We start from the raw sequence: 15,085 nt of genomic DNA on the forward strand, positions 1-15,085 counted from the left end.
TAATGAATGCATGTGGATTTTCATCGATGGTCAATTTGAATTAAAAATCCCTTTTTTACCTAGCGATTGACTTTTTACAAAGTCTTCTCCCAATATCCTTAATCTTTCGTTTAAAGTAAACATTATCGAGTTTCCCGTGACCGTGCATTTAAATACCTATGACTGACTACCCACCGACATTTGTACTCTCGCTGCTGGCTGGTGCAGCCCGAGCCCAAACAATGCACACCAACAACCCACCGAAACGGAACGGGCAGGGACACTAAATAAAATCAATAATTCATTGGGAATATTTCGGAAGAAAAGGCTGGCCCCATGGCAAAAGGAACGAAAAGAAACGGAAAAGGAACACGACACAGCAGGGCGGGCGACGGGAAATGTACTCCGGCGGCAATCGCAAATCGAATGCCACTTGTTGTATTCTGGCGGGGTTTCTTTTTTTTTCTGTGTGTATCCGATGGAGTCGCATGGTTTTTGCCTTCAAGATTGAGGCACCAGGCGCTGTTTACGAAAACCACCGAACAACGACGTTTGACACACATACACACCAATATCAACACCATCAACTGGGATGGTTACGATGGGCAAATTTATCCAATATTCATGGCACAACATTTTTCCTCTTTAACGAGTTTTCACAAGGTTTCTTTTTCCCTATCTCTCGCAGAATTTTTCCGGAATCTCGCGAGAGCCTGCAACTTCAATCCAGCTCAGTGCATTTGCCTAGAGCACATCAGTCCAATAAAGGGAGCTCATCATTTTTTGGGGAGAGCGTAACTCATTTCAATCTCCCGAGGAAGTGATGCCATTGGTATTAGTTAGGAGCCTTTGAATCTTGAGAATTTCCTTAAAAACATAATTCCATACCGCTTGCGAATCAGATACCTCAATCTCTTTGATGGTTTATTTTAGTTTCAAGTATCCCATACAAAATTTCTAAACATATTTAGAAAAATATTCTGGCAACCATAAATGTTCCAGCTCCCGCACATCGTCTACCGGCACTCATCAAACACCAGCTACAGTCACCCCCCTCAACTTAATACCAAATTGGGAGGACGGAGAAATTCCTTGTTGCTACTGCTGCTTGCTCGAAGGAACCAACAGTAGTGAGTGGAAGATTCGATATGAGTGATGTGATGATGGTGAGTGTGCGGCGGTGATTGTTTTCTGTGTTCTCGCGCGAGCTGCGAGCTGGTGCGCATGCCTGCCGCTGTCAAATGTGATGGCGCTGCCGCTGCTGCGCATTCGCTCATTACTGTACAAAAATAACAGTCAATATCATCATCGCATGTCCACCACTTGCTTGAACGGCCAGAGATTCGCTTTTCTTCATTTGTGCGATGGTATTCGGAAAGGATGGGCAGGGCGTGTCAATTTTGTTTGAATCTAAACAAGTGGCAGTTCCGCACGAAATGTTGTGAAACAAGTTCGTACATATATCAAAGTGATCAAGTCCACTATGTCAGATATACAAGAAATACGTACACATTATTAAATTACATTGCATTTCACGTTGTGAACTAAGGCGTTTCGTAATTTTCAATCCCACGTCTTGACATTTCTCATCTTCATGCTGTTATGTTAATTTCAGATTTTTTAAAATGAGTCTTACTAACCTTCGATAACCTATGTACAGGGCGGCTTGCGAGAAGACTATTCTCGGTACCTTTTAAAACAAAATATAGCTTGCGTGAGGACAAATCCCAAAATAAAGATGGCCTGTGTTTGGACGTGCGAGTTGAATGAGTGCTTTTGACCAAAATATGGTTAGCGCCAGGAAAAGTTGCTATTGTATCATTTATTGACACCTGTCCTGCAAGAAATCAAGTATCTGAATGTGAGATGGATTGCGTGAGGTCAATTCCTTGTTGTTTTTTTAAAGATGACTTGCGAGAGGACAAGTCTGTTCAGTATACATGATCGAAAAAATTTAAAAGAGGACAAAATATTTAATGAAAGATGGCTTTTGAGAGGACAAATCCAAATAGTTTTATTGATCAAATTATGCCTTGCAAGAGGACAAGTCCCATAAGAATAACCTATTGACATATGGCTTGCAAGAGGTCAAGTATCTGAATAAAAGATGGATCGCGTGAGACCCATTGGTATTTTGATCAGTAAGTATTCACTTTATTTCATTTTATTCATTTTAGTTGATGTCTTTGACTGGGTTGTCATACAGACCATGAGTATTAACTTGATCTTAAATTAAGTTATAAAGTTGGCTTAAAATTAGGTTACATCACGAATCAAACATTTAAATTTTGCTTTGGATACATTGAAGTCGAACAAATAAGAAACATCATTAAACACTTGGCAGCACCGTTGAAGTGGATGATTTTGGCCGAATACTGTTCTGCTTCCTGGTAGCCAGAAAAGAGTCTGGTAACGTAGTTGTCGAGCTGGAGCGTGTAGGTTTGAAGAGTGAAGCAGTTGCGGACAACCGATAGCATTCGTAATGATGTCATACACGAACATTCTTTGTAGATAAGTTCTCCTTTGGCTCAGCGACGTCAATGATAATAGACCACATCTATTGGAGTACGGTGTCAATCGAACGAGATCTCGCCAGGGCAGATAACGCAATGCCAAACGGAGAAATCTTTTCTGGACCCTCTCAATTCTTTCAATGTGAACGGAATGATAAGGTGTCCAAACTGGTGCGGCGTATTCCAAGACACTGCGTGCGATCGAGCAGAACACAGTCTTTAGAGCATAAGGGTCTTTAAAACTCGAAGTATTTCGGGGAAGGAATCCTAACAAAGCGAAAGCCTTTGCTGTTGTTGTTGCCATATGCTGAGCGAAAGAAAGCTTTTGATCGAATGTTACTCCAAGATAATTTATCACTGTTATTCTTTCTAGTGTAGTGTCTTGGAACGAGTAGTCGAAGGCAACGGAATCTCTGGTTCTGAAAAAGCTTATGCATTTACACTTTTCGGCATTCATTTTCATTCCATTTGTTTCACACCAGAGCAATAACCTTTCTATATCCTCTTGAAGCACTGCGCAATCCACAATTGAGTCAATTACTCTGTAGAACTTCAGGTCATCAGCATACAGAAGCTTTGATGACTGAAGACGGGTTGCCAAGTCATTTACAAAAAGCAAAAAGATTAGCGGGCCTAAATGACTTCCTTGTGGGACTCCAGAAGGCATATCGAACACCGAGGAATGTGTACCACGGATGTTTATGAAGCCTCGACGATTCATCAGGTGCGAGTGCAGCCATCTGGTTGCCCATGTAGGAAAACCATAGCGCTCTAGTTTCATCACCGCAATGCTATGGAGTACTGTGTCAAAGGCTTTGGCGAAGTCGATGTATACTGAATCCACTTGCAGTTTTTTATCAGTTGCGGAGTGTAATTCGGAGATTATCGGAGTAGCTGCAGAATAAAGCCTTTCATATATCAAAACTTCAAAAACTTTGGAAAAACAGCAAAGAATTGATATTGATCGGTATTTCTCAACACGGTGAGCGTTTCCAGACTTATGAATAGGAGATATTGCAGCCATTTTCCCAAGACTTGGAAAACACATTCATAAATCGATCGGTTGAATATCATACTGAGCGGTGTGGCAAGAGAAGCAGCGAGTTTGCCAACGACGATGGAATTCCATCCGTACCGGGCCCTTTTAACGGGTCTAGGTTTCTTAGAACATTGAGAATCTCCTGGACAGTAAAATGAGGCTGTGGCAGTCTAATGTCATTATAGTTTGGTAGAGTATCAAAGTAGATAACAGCACAGTTTGAGAATTAAAAGCTATATACGCTGCTAAAAAATTCGGCATACAAATCAGCGGACTCTCTGACGGTTTCTGACGTGCGGTCTCGAAACGATACAGACGACACGTTACAGTGTTGGTAAGACGGCGACTTTTGCCATATTTCCAGAATGAAGAGGGATCTTGTTTTACGTTGCGTTCAATTTTTAAGATGTATAGTTCAAAGACGGTGCTACGTAGAGCTTTATAGTCGGCTTCTAGTCTCGATAAGTAGGCTTTGGTTTCATCCGCCTTATCTTGAAAGTAACGATTTCGAGCTTTACGAACTAAATTACGGCTTCTTCTTAGTTCGGAGTTTCATCAAGGGAGCTTATAAGGCTAACGACGGTTAAATCTTCTAGGTGGCGTGTGTTGGCGTAATGTATCCCAGAGTCGTTCGTAGAATGCCGATACTGCTTCATCGACAGTTAAGTTTATAAAAGCCGATTGCCAGACAATCTCTCCTATTGCTTCTTCAACACGCTCGATGTCACAATTCCCAAAATTCAAATGATGTCCGAGGGCGCAGCTGGTGTCCATACGCTCATCACAAGTATATTTAAGAAGTGAAACAGAGGGACGATCACAATCATTATCAAATATTAGTTTGACCGAGGTTCAAAACATAGTTCGATTCTATGAACTTAAAGTTCAGTTCCTTTTTTCTTTCTTGCGACGGTTCAAAACGGAGTTCGAACTAATCCCTTTTTTCTTTCGGCGAGGGAGCAAAGCTGAGTTCCACCTTATGAACTAAAAATGTAACTCTCTTTGTTGGACTGAAAACACGAGTTCACTTCGAACTGGAGCAGCAACTAACGTACACGTCGCAAAATTTGGTCGTTCCGGAACAATGGCCGGGAGACTATGAAAGAACGTCATAATGGAATGTCTGCCGTTGTCAGCGTAAAAATGTGACCGTCATTGTTATCATATGGTGAGCGGCTAGGAATGTCCGGAAACTTCCGGATGTTATTAACTTCCCGAGGGAAGTAACATCCGGAAGTTTCTTTTGTAGTTTTGACTGGGAGTGCCAAAACATTCTATCGCTCTGTAATCGCAATGCGATGTACCGGAACAGCAATATCCGGTTTCAAAATAAATATTACCATCCTTTAATTCCATGAAAATGAACAGCCTCGAATGAAAAGGATAAATTTGAGTTCGGCTACCGAACTTAGTTTGCCTATCAGAACTTTGTTTTGCGATTGCCCAGTCGAACTCAAAGTTGAGGGCTGCCACTGAAGTGCTGTTTTGAACCGAAACAACTTGATTTTGAGTTTAAAAAAGGAGCGTGTATATTTCATCAAAAATAAAATAGATAAAAGACGGCTTGCGAGACGACAAGTCTCATCAGAATAATTTATCGCAATATGGCTTGTTAGAGGTCAAGTAACTGAATTAAAGATGGATTGCTTCACGTGTCGCATAGGTATTTTGTTTTGAAAGATGACTTGCTAGAAGACAAGTTTGTTCAGTATTCATTATCACAAGGGCATGCGAGACGACAAGTCCTTAAATTAAATATGGCTTGCTGGAGGACTAGTTTCATCAGTTTAATTTATCGAAATAATCCTGGCAAGAGGTCAATAACTTAAATTAAAGATAGATTGTGTCACGTCACATTGGTATTATGTTTCGAAACCTGGCTTGCGAGAGGGCAAGCCTAATAAGTATTCATTATCAAAGGGGCTTGCGAGAGGACATGTGGCCGGCCTTCGACCAGACCGAACTGAGCGCCATTAGGAAATTTAAAAACAACAGAAACTAAATCTCGAGTAATTCGTATCCTAGATCCAAAACCGAATACTAATGATTAAAATGAATTTCTTGAATTAAAGGCTATTGATTCTAGCTCACAAACATCAAAGATTTTGTTTCTAGATGAAAATATTTGCCCATGAAGTTCAAGTGTCTCGAAAAAATGCTGATGGCGTTCAGTTCGGTCTGGTCGAATCCCTACCATGTATCACTTGAAATGTTTGGTTATTCAAGCAAGGCAGAAAGTCTATTAGAATTATTTATCAAAAACACTTGATCGTTTCCGGACTTTTCAAGCTACCCGAAATCATCAAAATTATAGTCATCAATGAAATACTAAGAAAAGTTTCAATTTTGTCTAGAAATTTCACAAAGCTTTGCTTCCATGGATTGATGAACTCCCAATATAAGAAAAAACCTGGTATTTTGGTAGGAGGTCATTTTATATGGGATCTATTCATCCAACTTAAAGTTAAGATTTAAACACTCTAATTTTATGTTGAATAGATTTTCAAATTTACACTGAACAACACTATAGTGCAAATTGAACTGCCATTAATAGCTGCTTTCCGAGAAAGGTTACAAAGAGTGAAAACACTTGTTTCCTAAAATTTGACTTCTAAGAGCCGTGGTCTACTCTTGGGTAATTTATACAAAAATTCCACCAAGGAAGTTAGATCCAATTCAATGTTCCAGTCACTGTCAAACGGTTTAGAACAGTGTCAAATTGGGTCAAAATCTCATCAGTTTTGGACTAATCCTTATACCGGTTCTAAACAAAGTACAGTTGAATCTGAATAACGGATGCAGTATTCTTTGATCGTGATTCGGGTCTAAACCGGCTGTTTGAACCAATGATCATCAAATCATATTTTATCTTTTTTTAAACCTTTCAGAAAAATCATTTATCAAAAATAAATGTCATTTTTTACTTAAATTGATTGAAATCTGAATCTGATATCTAATATCTGAAATCCGTATTTGAAATCATGAACTGAAATCTGAAATTGAATCGGAAATCTGAATCTGAAGTCTCAATCTGAAATCGGTAAGATTCTTCCCATTTGAAATTTAATTCTTTGCTCAAAATTCAAAAAGTTACACAGCATTTACAATCGAAAAATTAAGTAGGCATCGTGTTTTTCGTTTGCTTGTTGTTTTTTTTTTCTTTTTTTTGAGTTTGTTTTGTTGTTGCAAAGGACGCTGTTTTGTTTTATCCGGAACCGGAACCTATGTTAAGAATAAAAGTTAAAATCAGAAGTGCTTGAGCAGTTATTTTTTTTTCGGTCGCCATCAACTCGGTCTATTGTTATTGCTTCGGGACAAGAGCGAGTGAAAAAGTGTGCGTTTACATCAGGAGAAAGAGAACACGCGCCCCAAAAGAAAATTGGGTCGTAATAATTCTGTGTCCCCATATCGCAAGAAAAGCAACCACGGGCGGAACAGACGGATCGGATTGAAGACGACACTCGGCGGGAGCAAATTTGGAAGGTTGAAGAATGATAACTGCAAGGCGGAGAAAAGTGAGAAAACAGGGGAGAGACAGGGGGAAATGAGGCGACAGGCCCTTCTCCCGAAGGAAAATTTGGTCTGATATTTCAGATTGGAAATGGACCATGGAAATGCTGGCCCGGTAAAAATCGATTCATTCGAAGGTTTTTTTCCGTCAATAATTCTAGTTTATGCACTGCACTTACCTTGGTCTTTTCGATCCGCAGCTACTTGAGCAGTTTCTGGTTTTCCACACGATATTCGCCTTTTTGCCCTCTTGACAAGTTAATTCGTACACTTCAGGAATTCTCGGCTTTCGCCTAGCTCACATACGCACTTGTGAAAAGATTTCTGGCCAAACCAGTTTGTCAATCGGATTTACAAACCACGCCTGGCTAGTTTGCAGCCGATATCAATTTCGAAAACCACTTTTTCACAACTGTAAACTCGGAAAAACTACCAGAATATATCCCCGTGCACACTTTTCACACTAATCGCTCGAAAATTTGCTTTTGGGCAGAAGCACACAATTTATCGCCAGCACTGTGAGAGATATCACAACCGCGATAGAGATGATACTTGGCTGCCACTCAACGAGACGCCACCACGGCACACAATTTTCACAAATTTCCTTGCATTTCCCGTGGGTTCTCACGTTTTCCTGCTTCTGGTTGGAGCGTTCCTTCTCTCTGTCTCTCTATTTCCCGCTCTCTCGTTGGAGAACTCACGGAAATCAGTGGAAAGCCATTTTCCACCTCTAACGGTCTCTCATGGAAGTCCAAAAGTAGGTAGATCGAGAGAGTATGTCCTCAAATGCACCATCATAGCATATAGGTCCTCCACTAAACCGATGTGTCCAGCGCACGGTACAAACACTTCTGAAAGAAATAAAAGAGAGAAAAAAACGGGTAGAAAATTATCTATTATACACAGAGCTTGTAGACTGTGGTGGCAAAAGAACGGATTAAGGGGCTCCCATAAATTACGTAACGCTCTTACACCCCTTCTTGAGTATAGATAAAGTAAACTAGCATGACCATTAATTAACAAGCTTGGATAAACTCGGAACAAAACGTTGAATAAGTTTGAACAGAAAGTACTGTAATCGTTGACTTCTAGGAAGTAATCGGGATTGATGTGCCTTTGTTTAGTTTATTAAAAATGTATAACATCGAAATCCGATAAATAACTCGAATGTACTATGAAGAACGTTATAAATTATTACCTTAAATTTTTTTTTCGAACTTTTGAAAATCAAATTTAAAGCATAGGTAATGAGGGAGGGGGGTGGTTTTCTTCAGCACTACGTCATTTTCATAGGAAGGTAGGTCGTGGCATTACGATTTGTGACATATGGGGAGGTGGGAATAAAAAAAAAGTACATTTTTGCGTTACGTAGTTCATGGATGTCGCCTTAGAGAGTTCTTGGCCAAAAGCCTTAGCAAACAATTTTCCGGTGGTAGGCCGCAGACTGAAGCCGACACACACCTGAAGAGCTTCGAGTGGAAAAGCAGCAGATGCATTGGGGAAGGAAAATACTACCCTCACTACTAACCATACCGAAACATAACACAGAACCTATATGCCTACCGCGCTGATGTAGCAGACGGAAAACGAACGACACGATAAACGACATTTTCGAGAGGCCTAACTAGTAATATTGGGTGTACATATGTGGACTACATTAAAATAATTAAAGACTGGGGATATTATATTTTCATTTTAAAGTAAATTCTTGCATATTGTGACAACAAACTTTAAACTTTTTCAAAATATATTTATTCAAGTCTTCATTTCAAATCCTGGAAAAATGTTTTCCCATTCCTTTTCCAAACATGTGACATGTGGTACTACAATCGCTTATACCTTGATGGCTCTTAGCTAAAGCTTAGCTCATTTAGAAATTAGGACAGTTATGAAGGCGTGTATCTTGAAAACCATTCGTTTGATCAAAAAACTTTCTGAGATAGAAATGGAGGTAATCTTATGGCAATTCAAGGAAATTTTTTTAAAAAAATATGGGGAGAATAGGAAAACTTTATTCTTTTTTTTCCTTTTTTTTCATCAATTTCAAGTTTATATGTTGCAAAAGTTATATAGATACATGAATCAGTAGATGGACTAGACGCATTTTCGTGGAACTAAAAAATTGGGATATCTTGAAAGTTAATGGATAATTGATTAAAGGACACTTGATCCTTTAATCAGGGAGCCCTAAATTTTGGCCAAAAATAATGCAAAATCTAAAGATAAAAGTTCTTTTGACTTTTTTTTTGCCATATTAGTTTTTATTTCACAGTTTATAAGGGTCGGACCAAAAGAATTCTAAAAGTTTGTCTACTACCAAACATCATATACCCAAGTAACACAGATGAAGCTAACTAGCATTTGGATGTTTTATTATGGTTTTATTATTTTTTGTGCAGATCGTTTTATGACGGTTTAATTACGGTCATGCAAAATGCTTATATTCTTGAATCGACCATATGTTTTCAGATAATTTTGAAAACACTAATAAAGCTATTATTAAACATACTATTCTAGTTGTTTAGAAAGAGTTACGAATGCTTTTTTCAAACAATAATAAAACGAAAACTGAGAAGTTTGCTCCAAGCTTTCTTTTGCATGTTTTATAAAAGCACTCGGAGCCTGACTATTAAACCGCCATAAAACTTAGTGACAGTCCTCGATCAAGATGTCAAAACACATATTTTAATTGGAATTCCCATTTTTACACATTTTTGAGAAATTATGTGTGTTGGTTTTGAGTTGAAAAAAACATTAAAATCTTTGAAAACTTCAAATTACCGGAAGAGTAATATGAGTGAAGCGATCCAAAATTTTATCGACATGGGCTTCCATCGAGAGCCGGAGCGTTCCATGGTTTCGATCGTAGACCAGCTTGATCCCAAGGAAATGATGCACTTCGCCGCAATCCGTCATGTTGAATGCTTCTGATAGCTGTCTCTTGAAAATCACGAGCGTTTCAATTTTCCTTGTCACGAGTAGCAGATCATCAACGTACAGAATGGCATACATTTCATCTCCTTCAGTGCATCGTGTGTAAAGGCAGGAATCGTGTTTCGACCTACGGAAATCCATCTTCAGCATTTGATTGTTGAACCTGTCGTTCCAACAGCGTGGCTACTGCTTGAGACCATACAACGACTTTCGTAATTTGCACACAGCATTCGGTTTCGTCTTGACACCTTGGGGAACTTCCATTCCATGTATATATCTTCAATTATATCTCCATGCAGAAAGGCCGTCTTCACGTCCATCTGGTGAACATGGAACTGGTACTGCACAGCAAGTACTGTACGGATCTTCGATAACCTGGCCACCGAAGCATACGTGTCTTCATAGTCGATACCTGCGCGCTGCAGATACCCCTTCACGACCAACCTCGCCTTATGTTTGACATCTCGACCATGTTCGTCCTGCTTGATACGGAACAACCATTTTGACTTCAAAGGCCTTATCGCTGTAAGACACGGTACGAGATCCCACACTCGATTCGGACGCATGGAATCCAGTTAGTCTTGAATGGCCCGCAACCACGCATCTCCAGGGTTCAACACGCAGGAGTGCGTCGAATGAGAAAGAGCAAATAAAACGCAGCTCTTTCGTTCTCGGTTCACGGGCACATTTGATTGCTCGAAATTCTCTCGAGAAATTTGCGACCAAAACGCAGATTGAAAATTTTTGAGCAGAGCGAATTCGCGCGCGCCTATTCGAGAGCGCAAGCGGTTCGGAAACTGCGTTTGCGTTTTTCTGCCGCGTGCGTGTAGGAACACCGAGCATCTACCGAGAGTACACGGCGGCTCACCGGACGGCGCGCGCGGCTCTCTTTAGCACACAGAGTGTTCGCCGTGTTTTCGTTATTGAGGGCCGACGGAATAATCTGTGCGAATAATTAAATCAATAGATTATGGTAAAACAGATAGAAGCACGCAATAGCTTTGGGAGGAGGGTTATAACAATCCATGTTAGAAATTTTAAAATACATACTAGTAATAGTAACTAGCACTGGTAACTATGAAAAATTTACCATGAAATAGTAAAATTTCGCGAAAAACGCCAAATGAAAGAGCTTTATACAAAAATTGTTGAAATGAATGTTAAAAATGTTCTAGCCACTAGTAATAGTTACCAGCACTAGTAACTATGAAAAATTTACCATGAAATAGTAAAATTTCGTAAAAAACGCCAAATCAAAGGTTTTACACAAGGATTGTTAAAATGAATGTTGAAAATATTCTAGCCACTAGTAATAGTTACCAGCACTAGTAACTATGAAAAATTTACCATGAAATAGTAAAATTTCGTAAAAAACGCCAAATCAAAGGTTTTACACAAGGATTGTTAAAATGAATGTTGAAAATATTCTAGCCACTAGTAACAGTTACCAGTACTAGTAACTATGAAAAATTTACCATGAAATAGCATGTTAAAAATACTCTCGCCACTAGTAATAGTTGCCAGCACTAGTAACTATGAAAAATTTACCATGAAATAGTAAAATTTCGCAAAAAACGCCAAATCAAAGAGTTTTACACAAGGATTGTTAAAATGAATGTTAAAAATGTTCTAGCCACTAGTAATAGTTACCAGCACTAGTAACTATGAAAAATTTACCATGAACTAGTAAAATTTCGCGAAAATCGCCAAATCAAAGAGCCTTACGCAAGGATTGTTAAAATGCATGTTGAAAATATTCTAGCCACTAGTAATAGTTACCAGCACTAGTAACTATGAAAAATTTACCATGAAATAGTAAAATTTCGTAAAAAAACGCCAAATAAAAGGTTTTACACAAGGATTGTTAAAATGAATGTTGAAAATATTCTAGCCACTAGTAATAGTTACCAGCACTAGTAACTATGAAAAATTTACCATGAAATAGTAAAATTTCGCAAAACACGCCAAATCAAAGAGTTTTACACAAGGATTGTTAAAATTAATGTTAAAAATATTCTAGCCACTAGTAATAGTTACCAGCACTAGTAACTATGAAAAATTTACCATGAAATAGTAAAATTTCGCGAAAAACGTCAAATCAAAGAGCCTTACGCAAGGATTGTTGAAATGCATGTTGAAAATATTCTAGCCACTAGTAATAGTTACCAGCACTAGTAACTATGAAAAATTTACCATGAAATAGTAAAATTTCGTAAAAAACGCCAAATCAAAGGTTTTACACAAGGATTGTTAAAATGAATGTTGAAAATATTCTAGCCACTAGTAACAGTTACCAGTACTAGTAACTATGAAAAATTTACCATGAAATAGCATGTTAAAAATATTATCGCCACTAGTAATAGTTACCAGCACTAGTAACTATGAAAAATTTACCATGAAATAGTAAAATTTCGCAAAAAACGCCAAATCAAAGAGTTTTACACAAGGATTGTTAAAATGAATGTTAAAAATGTTCTAGCCACTAGTAATAGTTACCAGCACTAGTAACTATGAAAAATTTACCATGAACTAGTAAAATTTCGCGAAAATCGCCAAATCAAAGAGCCTTACGCAAGGATTGTTAAAATGCATGTTGAAAATATTCTAGCCACTAGTAATAGTTACCAGCACTAGTAACTATGAAAAATTTACCATGCAATAGTAATGCATGCAAGCTCTTTCATTTGGCGATTTTCGCGAATTTTTACTATTGCATGCTAAATTTTTCATAGTTACTAGTGCTGGTAACTATTAATAGTGGCGAGAATATTTTCAACATTCATTTTAACAATCCTTGTGTAAAGCTCTTTCATTTGGCGATTTTCGCGAAATTTTACAATTGCATGGTATTTTTTTCATAGTTACTAGTGCTGGTAACTATTACTAGTGGCTAGAACATTTTCAACATGCATTTTAACAATCCTTGCGTAAGGCTCTTTGATTTGGCGTTTTTCGCGAAATTTTACTATTTCATGGTAAATTTTTCATAGTTACTAGTGCTGGTAACTATTACTAGTGGCGAGAATATTTTTAACATGCATTTTAACAATCCTTGCGTAAGGCTCTTTGATTTGGCGATTTTCGCGAAATTTTACTGTTGCATGGTCAATTTTTCATAGTTACTAGTGCTGGTAACTATTACTAGTGGCGAGAATATTTTTAACATGCATTTTAACAATCCTTGCGTAAGGCTCTTTGATTTGACGATTTTCGCGAAATTTTACTGTTGCATGGTCAATTTTTCATAGTTACTAGTGCTGGTAACTATTACTTGTGGCTAGAATATTTTTAACATTCATTTTAACAATCCTTGTGTAAAACTCTTTGATTTGGCGTTTTTTGCGAAATTTTACTATTTCATGGTAAATTTTTCATAGTTACTAGTGCTGGTAACTATTACTAGTGGCTAGAATATTTTTAACATTCATTTTAACAATCCTTGTGTAAAACTCTTTGATTTGGCGTTTTTTGCGACATTATACTATTGCATGGTAAATTTCTCATATTTACTAGTGCTGGTAACTATTACTAGTGGCTAGAATATTTTTAACATTCATTTTAACAATCCTTGTGTAAAGCTCTTTCATTTGGCGTTTTTCGCGAAATTTTACTATTTCATGGTAAATTTTCCATAGTTACAAGTGATGGTAACTGTTACTAATGGGTAACGTTAACCTCCTACATTAATTCTTATAACCCTCCGCCAAATCCCATTGCGCGCTTATACATATGTTTCAACTATCCTGTTGATAAAATCATACACACAGATTTCTCAATCGGCACTGCAAACAGAAACACGAACGAAACACAAGGCCCTCACTCGAGCCCGTGCGCGCCGCCCGGTGAAGAAAAGAGGGCCGCCTCGGACGAGTCGGAGAGCCGCCGCGCGCTGCATTGTGGGCCGCTGCGTGCTGTTCTTTGAGCCAAAAGAGAGGCCTCACCCGCCGCTCGATTAGCACGCGCGAGAGCTAGCCGTTTTTGTTTGACTCGGCCGCTCGCGCAGATTTCGGATAGTGCATCTCGTCGACGAGAACGAGGGAAAAAGATTGAGCGCGCGTGTTTTTGTTCCGAGCGAGAGCGCGTTAACGGCCAGAACGCAAACGAAGAAGTGTTTCGCTCGAGAGAAATGGTTTGCGTGTGCCGCGCGTGCCTAAAAGAGTGCGTTAGCACATCTGTCGATAATTGAGAACCAGCAGAAATGGTACTATATCCGATGAAATAGTCAAACAACTTACCGGGGAGTCTGCGCTCCCATTCGCTGTGCCTCGACATTGGCTTGATTTACAGGATCAGGTCGTTTAAGTGCGAAGGGAGCGCCCCGGTTTCTGGACGATTCGGTGCCACTTCTTCATCACAAGGAACATCTTCAGAAGTTTCGTCAACTAACGGGACGTTAGTTACCATAGGATTGCCAATCAGTAGGGTATCGTTATCCACCACAGGACCAGTCAGCAGCGGATCATTATCCACCACAGCACTTTCATCGCACTCACTCTCTTGCTCGTGGTCGCATACGATTCGAACAGGTGACACCGTTGGTTCCGAATCGTTTGAAAAGGGATAACAGCTTTCGTCGAACTTGACATCTCGACAAGCGAGAAATACGGATTCGCTTGGTTCTCTTGTCCCACAGACGGTACCCGTTTGGCGCATATCCGACCATCACCGTTTCGAAGCTCCTTGAATCCAATTTCGTTCGATTCTGTTTTGCAATCCACGCAAAGGCCTTGCAACCGAAAACTCGAAGCTTTTTGAAAGAAGGTTTCTGGTTGTACCACATCTCGGCCGGCGTGGTATCTCGTGGAACGGCAGTCGTAGGACTACGATTAGTCAAATACACAGCAGTCAACGTGGCTTCCGACCAGAGATATCTGGGGACCTTTGCAGCAATCATCATTGACCGAACCTTTTCGATCACAGTTCGGTTGAACCGTTCAGCAACGCCGTTCTGCTGGGGTGTGTAGGCTACCGTCTGTTCTACCTGAATGCCTTTCTGGGAATAGAAAAACTTGAGCTTGTTCGACATATACTCACGTCCTGGATCGATCGTCATCTTCGAGATCCGTGTTTGGAACATCGCCGTAGTTGTCGCTTCGTACTCCTTCAATTT

At 39.3% G+C, this 15,085-nt stretch overlaps 1 protein-coding gene across 5 annotated transcripts in view; it reads right to left on the reverse strand.

Moving 5' to 3' along the window:
• The window catches only part of LOC129739465 (calcium/calmodulin-dependent protein kinase type II alpha chain), a 205,776-nt gene extending 197,932 nt beyond the window's left edge, over nt 1-7,844 (reverse strand). For 4 of the 5 annotated variants that reach the window (XM_055730928.1, XM_055730924.1, XM_055730926.1 and 1 more), the window contains exon 1: nt 7,221-7,844. The gene's annotated coding sequence lies outside the window, so the exon portion shown is untranslated. The remainder of the gene's footprint in view (nt 1-7,220) is intronic. The other variant, XM_055730933.1, reaches the window with a different exon arrangement.
• Between the last annotated feature and the right edge of the window lie 7,241 nt (nt 7,845-15,085).

The sequence above is a fragment of the Uranotaenia lowii genome, chromosome 1 (assembly GCF_029784155.1).
Source record: "Uranotaenia lowii strain MFRU-FL chromosome 1, ASM2978415v1, whole genome shotgun sequence".
NCBI classification, from domain to species: domain Eukaryota; kingdom Metazoa; phylum Arthropoda; class Insecta; order Diptera; family Culicidae; genus Uranotaenia; species Uranotaenia lowii.